Raw genomic sequence first — 11,803 nt, forward strand, 5'->3', positions numbered from 1 at the left:
TCAACCTTTTGTTGAAATCAGTCGGTACAATGCGAGAGGAGGCAGCATTCGATTACTCTGTCTTTTGCTGCATTCAAAAACATTGGATTTCTTAAACTTCATAAAACACTGAAGGGTGAGCAGACTGTCCGACCCTGCTTGGTGGCTCAAACCAACAACATGATCCACATTTAAGGTTTTAGCCACTTTCTCCAGGTCAAGGAATCTGAAGATGTGCTTGATGTCGAAAATCTTGTAACCAAAGAAAAAACCAATTGTCTCATGAAAATTTTAAATTCAGGTGCTAGTGGTTGTTGAGTCAAAATTTTTATCAGAAACCCAAAATCATAAGCGCCATGAAAGGTAATTCAGGTCAACCTTTCAAAATAATTGAATAATTTCAAATTTCAAATTATTATTAAAAAGTCCTTAGAATCAAAACCCTTCTCTTTATTCTTGACAAAATCAATACTTTATTGCTTAAGCAATAAACTCTTTAACATAACAATCTTTTTCCATATCAAAATCTTTAAAATTAAACTCCCATATATAACAGAAAAGAGTACCAAAATCTGGCAGATTACCTTCACCATCGACGAGGGTTAAGCCTAGTTAAATAATCTTTGAGCCATGGACATTCGATTTCATGTACTGATAGTTGATAACAGGATTGGACTCTTGGATGACTCGTTTATAAGGCTTGAATATCGTACCTGAAAATTTGGAATCCATGGGGACAAAAGGGTACTCCAGAATTGCACTTTGGATTACCGTAAACTCACTTTCCAAATCTTTTGCAAAAACTTGTCTAAAAATCACAGGTTGCTGTTAGGGAGATAAGTCATACTTAGAGCTCAGGGGAGTACACCAAAGAGCTCATACATACATGTAAGATACCACTTGAGCTCAAAAGCTTAAGCTATTAGGTTCTTAGGTCCTTTATGCATATATAAGACATCTCATTCAGATTTTCTAATGATATGGGATTCTTTACTCATATATAAACCATATCCCAATAATTTCTCCCATTCACTTATGAGTTCTAATCAAGTCCCACATCGACTCTCCCATGTGAGTAAGTCCTATCAACACCTCATTTGGGCTAGACAACCTCCTTTTTTGGGCCAGGCAACATCACATTTCTAGTGCTCTTTTGGGCCAAGGCATAGCACTTGGCTGCCTAGGTTGTCTTAGTGCTCCCTTAAGCTTACACTCCAAATTGACTCAACAGATCACCCACTTGGGTGTTCCACTTTTGTATATTATCATAGACTCACTGTATCCAAGTCGAACCTTTTAATACCGGCATTCAAGCACATGGAGTTGATGGATGTGACCAACCTCCGATCTACCCGCAATCTCCCCCCAGCAACATCACTAGGACTTGAACCTTCTGTAACATTGGCTCTAATACCACTTGTTGAGCTTGAAGCAATAAACACAATGATACAGAAGCAATATATTGCAATAAACACACAGTAATAGACAACAATCAATAATTAATAACGTAAAAAAAATAAAAGAATTAAAATTTACGTGAAAAACTCTCTAGTGTAGAGAGAAAAACCATGAACTACCAAAAAAATCTTCACTATAAAATAATGGATATACAAAGTTTTTCTCTAGCTAAAACTAGAGATAATCAACAACTAGAAAGAGACAATTGAAGAAATCTCACCAAATAGGTGATTTAACAAATACACCATGGATTTGTTCTTAGAGAGCTTCAAATCTGATCTTCATTGTTCAGAATGTAGAACTCTAAATCATAAACTTGCTGATAAAATTTTAACTCAATCGGATCACGGATTGACTTCTGTTTAACCAACTCTTTTTTTTTCTCTTTTTTCTTTTGACTTTTCTTCTTTCTTTTCTTGATTTGCCACACCACCTTAAAATAGCCCCATCTCTTTTTATTAAGTAGCTAGAGCTTTATATAAAAAAAAATACCAAGGCCTATGGCTTTTGATTAGTCCAAACCCAATTACATGGGGCTAGATCCCATTTTTCTAACAATCTCTCCCTCTAGCCCCATTAGGAAAAGATTTATCATCATAGTAGTTTCATTTGAAACTTACCTTGGCCAAAGAACTCATTCCGATCAAGTTACTGCAGAGCTCAAGCTTCTTCCTAGGAAGTTTCTTAGTTAACATATCTGTTATATTCTTATCAGTGTGAACTTTCTTCAATAACATTTTGATGTTCCTCAATCACTAAACATAACTAGTAATATCTAACATCAATGTACTTTGTTCTAGCATAAAACATGACATTCTTACTCAAATCTAAAGCAATCTGACTATCACAAAATATCACATACTCTTTCTGATTCAATCTCAATACAAAAAAAAAAAGTTTCATCCAAAGCATTTATTTACTTAATTCAGTTGCTGCAATATACTCAGTTTTTGTAGTTGATAAAGTAACATATTTTTGTAACTTAAACTGTTAAGACACAGCTCTTCCTGTAAAAGTGAACAAATACCTTGAAGTAAATTTTCTACCATCAAGATCACCTACCATATCAACATCAGTACTGGTTGTGAAACTCCATAACTCAAGCACATTTTTGAAGTACCCCTTAAATATAAAAAAATTCATTTCATTGCTTCCCAGTACACCAGAAAGAAATCTGCTCACTATACTAATTGCATGAGCAATGTCAGGTCGTGTGCAAACCATAAGATACATCAAAGAATCAACTGCAGAAGAATAAGAAATACTAGACATAGCCAGTTACTCTTTCTTAGTCACCAGTTAAGATTTCTTACTCAAATGAAAATAGTTGGCAAATAGACTACTAATTAATTTAGCATGTTACATGTTGAATTTACTAAGCACTCGTTCAACATACATTTTTTATGATAACAATAGCTTTTTAGCTCTCTTATCTCAGATAATATTCATATCGAGAATCTATTTTACTGGACTTAAATAATTCATATCAAAGGACTTAGATAATTATTATTTCAACCTACGAACCATACTAGCATCTTATCCCACAATCAACATATAATAAGAGAATAATGAATTTACCACCAAAATTTTTTTTGAATACATACAAGGATCTGCTATCGTTCTTTTATAGTTATGGCTCACCATAAAAAAATTAAATTTTTTGTACTACTGTTACGAAGCTTGTTTCAAGCCATATAAGCTTTTCTTTATTTTGCAAACTAAGTGCTCTTTCTTTTTTATTTCAAAACCCTCAGGCTGATTCATATAAACGTCTTCTTATAAGTCACCATGCAAGAATGTAGTCTTGACATCAAGTTGCTCAAACTCAAGATTCAAACAAGCTGTTAATCTCAATACCACTCGAATGAAACTCATCTTCACAACTGGAGAAAATATCTCATCAAAATCGATGCCTGGTTTATGAGAAAAACCTTTTACCACCAATCGAGCTTTGTACCTCACTAGCTAGTCACCATTCTTTTTCAATTTGAACACCTATTTATTTTTCAACGATCTCATCCCTTTTAAAAATTTAACAAGATCATAAGCATTATTTTTTTGTAATGACTCCATCTCTTTTTTTATTACTTTTAACCAGTGATCTCTATCAATAGTGGCCTATACATCTTGGAAGCTCTCTGGCTTTCCCTCATTGGTAGCTAAAATAAAATCTGAACTTGGATACTTGATAGATGGCATGTGCTCTCTAGAAGATCTCCTAGGATAAAACTCTATACCATTTGATGCCAAAGATAGCTCCCCTTACTTAACATTTTTTGGTGAAGAGGATTGTTTCTCCTACTTAAACTGATTGCATTTGGCTCATCACTAACCGTGACTAGCTTATTCATATCCTTAATTTTTGTTTTTTACTCATTTTCACTACCTGTGGCTTTTTCGTGTGGAACCCTTATTGATGTTGAAACATCACACTTAATAGTAACTCGTGGAATCTTCTCATTTTTCTTAAGATCTGCTATGACTTCTTTTTCATAAAAGATCACATCTGTACTTTGATTATTTTTTTTTTCACTGGATCCTATACCTTGTAGCCAAATTTCTCATTATCATATTCTACAAACACACACTGTATAACTTTACCGTTAAGTTTTGACCTTTACTCTTTCAGTATATGTATGAATACGTTACACCTAAAAACTTTTAAGTGAGAGTATGAAGCATCTTTCACTCTTTCTGGAATGCTAAAGCCCAAAGGAACTGATGGTGATCTGTCAAACAAATAACAAGTTGTGTTGACTGTTTCACCTTAGAATGGCTTTGATAATTTTGTCATCCTCAACATGCATCTGACTTTTTTCACAATGATGTGATTTATCCTTTCAGCTACACCTTATGCTATAATGTTTCAGGTTCTGTCATCTTATGCTTGATCCTATGCTTTGAATAGTACTCTTCAAAGTCTTTGGATGTATATTCTCCATCATTATCAGTCCAAATATACTTCAAGGGTAACCTGTCATCCTTTCCACCATGGAATGAAATTTTTAAAAATACTATAGTACCTCGCTTTTATTTTTCAACATATACACCCAAGTCTTACGTAAAGTATCATCAATAAAAGTAGCAAATACCTACTACCACCTAATGACTTAACCTCAATGAGATCACATACGTCAAAATAAATTAATTTCAATCTATTTTTTTAAAAAACTCTTACGAAAAAAAACTCTATGATGCTTACCAAATAAACAATGATCACATGAATCGAGAAACATACATTTGATCAAAGGAATGAGAGATTGCCTTCCCAAAACTTGTAACCTATTTTCACTCATATGTACCAACCTCTTGTGTTATAAGTTTGCTGAAGCATCATTCTCAATAGCATTTATCTGATTGTCATTCAATTGCATCCATATCTTATACATTGTGCAGCATAATTTTTTTCTTACAACTATCATAAATCCTTTGAGAAACTTTCACCGCCCATTCTTTTATCGACTTCTATATCCTTCCTTATCAAGGATATTAATAGCAAGTAAGTTCATTCTTATACCTAAAATGTGTTTGACATCCTTCAAGGTTAATATGTAGCCGTACTAGTTTGTAAAACAATATCACCAATCTCAACAATCTATGACACACTCTTGTTTCCTATCTTAGTGCAACCAAAGTCTCCTACTTTGTAAGTTGTAAATAATTCTCTCTTAAAAACATAATGATATGCTGCTCTTGTGTTAACTATCCACTCAATGCCGAAATTGCCAACATGATTACAATTATCACATGTATAAATCAAAGTAATTGGATCACTATCTAAATTCACTGCTGTAATATTACCATCATTTGAACTCTTTTTTTTCTTATCTTTTCATTCTTGCTTCAAGATTTTACAGTGTTATTTTATATAACCTGCTTTACCATAATGAAAAAACTTCACTTTATCTATGTACTTGGATCTATGTTTAGATTTACTATGACTTTTTGAGTTTTAACCTCTGTTGATATTTCTATCTCTGTTCTCTGTGACCAGAGCTTGATTCCGATGGTCTATTTCTTTTTGTCCTACTTTTTTATTAAGCATACTTTCCTTTACCATCTCTAATGTCACCTTATAATCATGAGCTGAATTAAGAATAGTCATAACTAGAGTATTTTAACTGTCTGAAAATGAACCAAAAAAAAAAATAATGCTTTCATTTCATTATCCATCTTAAGTTCTATAGTAGTTATTCAATTAAATATGTCTTGAAAATCACTCAAGTGCTTTACAATCAATCATCTATCCCTGTATTATAAAGTTACAAGTTTTTTAACAAGCATAACTTTATTCATACCTATTTTCTTTCATACAATGCTACCAATTTTTCTCAAATAATGTGGGTATTTATCTCTTCGTTACATGATAGAATATGCTGATATCAACTCATTTTTTTATTGTAGCTAGCGTCTTTCTGCCTATCTTCTTTCAGTTTTAATCTTTCATATCTGGCTCGTACAAATTTTTACAGTATAAATGATCTTCCATCATAGGCTTTCAAATTAAATAATTTGATGCTATCAATTTTATCATGAAACTTGTATCACCCTTTATGATTTTAAACAGAATTTACTTCTGTCTTAGATTACTTCTATATCAATGTTTCAAAATAACAATCGCTTTGATACCACTTGTTAGGGATATAAGCCACATTCAGAGCTCACAGGAGCACACCAGAGAGCTCATACATACATGTTGAACACAACTTGAGCCCAAAAGCTTAAATTATTAAATTCTTAGGTCTTTCATACATATATAGGATATCTTATTTAAATTTTCTAATGATGTGAGATTTTTTACTCACATATGAACCATATCCCAACAGTTTCTTGCTAGACAACACCATCATTTTTCTTCTTTCAACTATAATGACTTTTGCCTTGGTTAAACTATTTAGCCATATTTATAGATCTTGTAATCCTACTTCTATTGTAACTAGAAAAGGGATTTCTCCGCGTCGACGTTGCAGTGAGTTTCATGTTCATATCTGGCAAATGTATTCTAACAGCATCAACACAAACTTAGCCCATGGCCAAAAGTTTGAAAAAACTTTTAAATACATTCCATTTATTTCCACTTTTTTTCTTTACATCTCTTCTCTTTTAAAAAAAAATTTTTTTCTAAATAAAATTATTTAATTATACTTCTCACAAATTATCCTAATAAGAATTTTTTATATGTTATAAAATTTACCTTAAATTCATTTTTGAAAAGTTGAAAATGAAAGTTTTAAGAAAAATTAAGAAAAAGAAAATTTTTATTAATTGGTGTATTAAAAAATCATAAATTTCAAAATTAATAAAAAAATTAATTATATTATTTGGACCTTAAATAAAATAAAATCTTATTTTAAATAAATTAAGGATAAAATAGTAAATGTAATTTTGTTTATAAATTATAAATTAATTATTTTTTAATAAATATTTTTTATTAGTATTAACTATTAAAATTTTATAATAGTTTTAGCTAAACTAAACTTTTAAAAGAATTCTGTATATCTATTTATCATGATAGGTTTCTCTAGTTAGCATATTAAGTTTTTGACAAAATTATGTAATATTCGGTAATATTACTTGTCCAGATTCAAGGAGTCTCAATTCTAAAATATTGATTAGATTTGGTAATTCTTTTATCATCTTTCCTAGCATCAAGAGATGAAAAGTTTAATTAATATCTCATAAAATTTTATTCTTTCTTTAAGGTTAAAACAATAAAAATAACTTCTTTCTTATTAATTTTAAAATTTATTATTTTATCAATAATAATTTTTTATTACATCAATTAAAAAAAATCTTTAATAAAATTTTTTTCTATAAATTTCCTTAAAAATTTTATAAGTTTTCTCTACATAAATGAATTTCTGAAAAGTTTTATATAATATTCCGAAAATTCATTTTTGGTAAATTATAAAATTTACTCAAAATTTATTTTTAGTAAGCTATAAAATTTATCAGATATAAATATTCAAAAATTTATTCAAAAGATAATTAAGTGATTTTATTTACAAAAATTTTAAATATATAAATGAAACAAAAAATTGTAAAATATATATATGAAACAAAAAATTTCCAATATATATATATATTTAAAGCTTTTTGTTTCATATATATATTTTAAAAATTTTTGTTCTATATATATATATATATATATATGAAAAGAAAAAAGTGGATTGTATTTGGAAGCCCTCAAGTTTATAACCCTATATTAACAATAAACCAGTAATTTCAAGGACAACCCTGCCACTTGCAAAGATATTGGGTCATAATCTTATCTTCTTTTTTCACTTAAACTTTATTGTTGTCAACATTTTTAAACTAACGTTTGATATTTTTTAGAATATCATTATGGTACTATAATCATTGGAATGATCTTATTATTAAAGTAATTTTAACATTTGATGATTTGAAATTATTTTATTTAGTTAATAATAATTAATTCTTAGAAATTAAAGATCATTGAGTTTGGTATTACTAAAAATCAAATATTATTTTATTTAAAAATATAAAAATAATTATGTAAATTATAATATTTATATAAATTAATAATTTTAAGGGTGTTTAAGGATAATAATTTGTAAAATATTAGTAATTAAAATATTATAAAGATAATAATTGGTGATTTGAAATCATTTTTTTATTAACAATCATTAATTCTTAGAAATTAAAGATCATTGGATTTGATTTTACTAAAAATCAAATATTATTTTATGTAAATGTACTAAATAACCATGCATATTATAATAGTTATATAAATTAATAATTTGAAGGTAGTTTAAAGATAATAATTTATAAAATATTAGTAATATTTATTTTTTTAATAAAATATTATTAAAATACTAAATTAATAAATATATTTATTGATAGATAAATTGATTTTCATAATATAAATTATGTAAAAAAAATTTGAGTTAGAAAATAAAACTAATCCATTAAATCCATAATAAAAGAAAAACAAAAAATTACCTCACATATAAAATATTAAAAAAATATATAAATTATTTTTCAACTTGTTATAATAAATATTAGTTTGAAAATATAAAAACTTACAATATAAAATAATTACAATTTTAAAATACAATAAATTTTTAATTCATATATTAGATGAATAAAATTAATTATTATTAATTTACATATCATTTCACCTCGATGATAAAATTTTTTTACCATTTTCTATGAAAGTTAAATCACACTTTAAGATAATAATCTAACTACTCAAGGTGATCTAAGATCACTATCACATAAGATCATTAAATGTTTATAAAACACAATGATCTAATCGCTATGTGTAAATTAGTATGGTTTTTAGAGTAATCATCATGTACCAAACATTATCTAAAAGAAAACCAAGCCAACACACAAAATTAAACAAAAGGCAGATGACTAAACAGATAACCACATGAAGAGACTAAAATGTGGCTGAATTCTCATTCTTGTGAAATCAAATGTAGGAAAGCTTCCCAATTTGAGCTAGTATACATAGTATAGAACAAGATTATCTACTTATTTAAACTTAAAGGCAAGAAATGCTGAAATTCATGCCTTGTCTCAGTTAATCACAAATTATAAGGTTCTAATCCACACAAAGGAAATATGTTAGAAACACCAATAAGTTAGCCCATGGTAAAATATGGAGGACTTATTTAGCAAAAGGATAAGCAAAGATAAGGTGTTGATTACAGTAGTCGCCTTCGAAAGTTGCGGGTAGTGCCATGGTAGGTACGAACCAGCAAACCAACTCCTATCCCAATTCCAACACACTTGCTGAGAACAATTCCAACACCCACACTCACACCAGCGTTGAACCAAGTGAGCTCCCCATCTTCACTATCAAAACAGTCCATACCTGAATGCACATAGCTGTACTCTTCACTTTCTGATTCAGGTATCTGCAAAAGGGGGGAAAGAAATGAAAAGCAGAATGGTAGTTCAAACAGACATTGTTTGTGTATTGTATTCCCATAGTTTTCAAGATAATTAACCAAATTCAAATATATGGATACATCAATATGGTTGGCACTTGGCGAAGTCACTAGCTAAAGAAAACCCTTCATTATTTGATCTAAGACCCAATAGCTTGTAAGAAAACTTGTTACTTCTTTTTTAGTTCATCTCGCAAAAACATGAAGCAGTTCCACTTGTTTTAGAGAAAAGACATTGTGAGGTACCTTCTTGAGGAGAAGAGTGGGGAGGTAAGAACAACTACTCCAATAGAGACATATATTTTTGTAGTCGGATTTGACCATCATATGATCATCTAGGCAATAAGCTGGTATGTTAACGCAAAAAGCTAAGCAAGGAAACTAGATTCTAAGTTACGGTATTAGGTTTCTAGCAATTAACAGATCTTTTTGCCAAATTATTACTACTCGGGATGTTTGAGGTTCAGAAGGATACCTTGACGAAACAAGACAATACCCCAGGACAATTTATACCCAAACCATAGTAAACTGTAAACTGCATAACAGCCTTTCAATGAGATTGACCTCAACATGATATTCAAGTCTTTCTCTACTCTTTCAAAGGCTAGTATCAGGCAAAATATACCTATCTAATAAAACAAAATGTTCAGGTATGCATATGACTTTCACAAAGGATTACTGCAAACATCAGATGTACAAGTGTTGTTGCGGCAAGCAATGTCTGAGCTTCTTGACCAGAAATGTTGAAGATTGCCCCCACTTACTCACAGCTTTCAATACTTGGCTCGCAAGGGTATATGCGTATGGACATATGGTGTTGGTGGGTGGATGCTTTGATTATGGAGGTTTAGTTTACTCTGTTGACTTCTGTGCAAATACTAAACTGATGCATTGATGTGTAGAGTCAAACTGACTATTTTGTACATAAAACCGGATATTCCCCAATGTTCCAATGTACGCAACAGAATAAAAAACTGAATGCTCTTAATGCTTTTCCTTGAAGCTGTCCTGCACCTCTTGAACTTACCTTTAATTTTATGTGAAAGGTCCTTGAGTAGTATAGAGTCAAATGGAAGAAAATTATTTATATGAACTACATATGGTAACATTTATTATATTTAAAAAATTTAAAATTAAACACTTTAAATTTCCATGAAGATAAAATTATAATTTTTCTTGTAGTTGTAATAATTATATTAATATTAGTAACTAACTCAACAAGCAAGCAAGCAATCTTGAACATAAGAATAATTGAGATTTATTGAGAAAATTTTTTTTAATACATCATCATAAACTATAGAAAATCACCAAAAATAAATAGGAAAATTGTCATCCTATTGTTGAAACTAGCCCGTACAATGCGAGGGCAGGCAGCATTCGGTTGCTCTGTCTTTGGTTGCATTCAAAAACCTTGGATTTCTTAAGCATCATAAAACATTGAAGGGTGAGAAGACTGTCCGACCCTGCTTGATGGCTCAAACCAGCAATTCGATCCACATTTAAGGTTTTAGCCACTTTCTCCAGGCCACCATCCAGGCCAAAGAATCTAAAGGTGTGCTTGATGTCAAAAATCTTGTAACCAAAGAAAGAAACTAATTGTTTCATGAAAGATTTAAACTCCGGTGGTAGTGGTTGCTGAGTTAAAATCCTCATCAAAAACCCAAAATCATAAGCACCATGAAAGGTGATCCAGTTGAGTCCTCTAAAATAATTGAATAATCCAGAATTCCAAATCATCATTGAAAAGTCTATAGAATCAATACCCTTCTCCTTATTTTTTTCAAAATCAATACCTTGTTGTTTTAGTAACTCAATGGACTCCTTAACATAAGAGTCTTTTTTCATATCAAAATCTTTAAAATTAAACTCCCATATGTAACAGAAAGGAGTACCAAAATCTGGCAGATTACCTTCATAATCAGCAAGGGTTAAGCCTAGTTGAATAATCTTTAAGCCATCGACATTCGATTTCATATACTGGTAGTTGATAACAGGATTGGCCTCTTGAATGACTCGTTTATAAGGCTTGAAAATCGTACCTGGAAATTCGGTATCCATGGAGACAAAAGGATACTCCAAAATTGCACTCTGGATTATCGCAAACTCACTTTTCAAATCTTCTGCAAAAACTTGTCTAACAATCACAGGTTTCTTGCCAGACAATGCCATCTTTTTTTTTTTTGTTCGACTATAATGAATTTTGCTTGGTGAAACTTTGCAGCCATATTTATAGATCCCTTAATCCTACTTCTATAGTAACTAGGAAAGGGTTTCAATCCTACTTCTATTGTAACTAGGAAAGCTTCTAAAAACATTCCACTTTTTCTCTTTATATATTTTTTAAAATTTTTTTATAAATAAACTTATTTAATTATCTTTCTTCTAATATGAATTTATGATAAATTATAAAATTTATCGAAAATTTTTTCTAAAAAATTAAAATTAAA

General features: G+C 29.9%; 2 pseudogenes; both read right to left on the reverse strand.

Moving 5' to 3' along the window:
- On the reverse strand, nucleotides 1-3,590 carry LOC111281672 (putative CCR4-associated factor 1 homolog 11; annotated as a pseudogene).
- Nucleotides 3,591-10,554: 6,964 nt separating this feature from the next.
- LOC111281836 (putative CCR4-associated factor 1 homolog 11 pseudogene) lies at nucleotides 10,555-11,616 on the reverse strand (annotated as a pseudogene).
- Nucleotides 11,617-11,803: the final 187 nt, after the last annotated feature.

This window comes from Durio zibethinus, chromosome 5, assembly GCF_047325235.1.
Source record: "Durio zibethinus cultivar Kanyao isolate XHJ-2024 chromosome 5, ASM4732523v1, whole genome shotgun sequence".
Taxonomy (NCBI): Eukaryota; Viridiplantae; Streptophyta; class Magnoliopsida; order Malvales; family Malvaceae; genus Durio; species Durio zibethinus.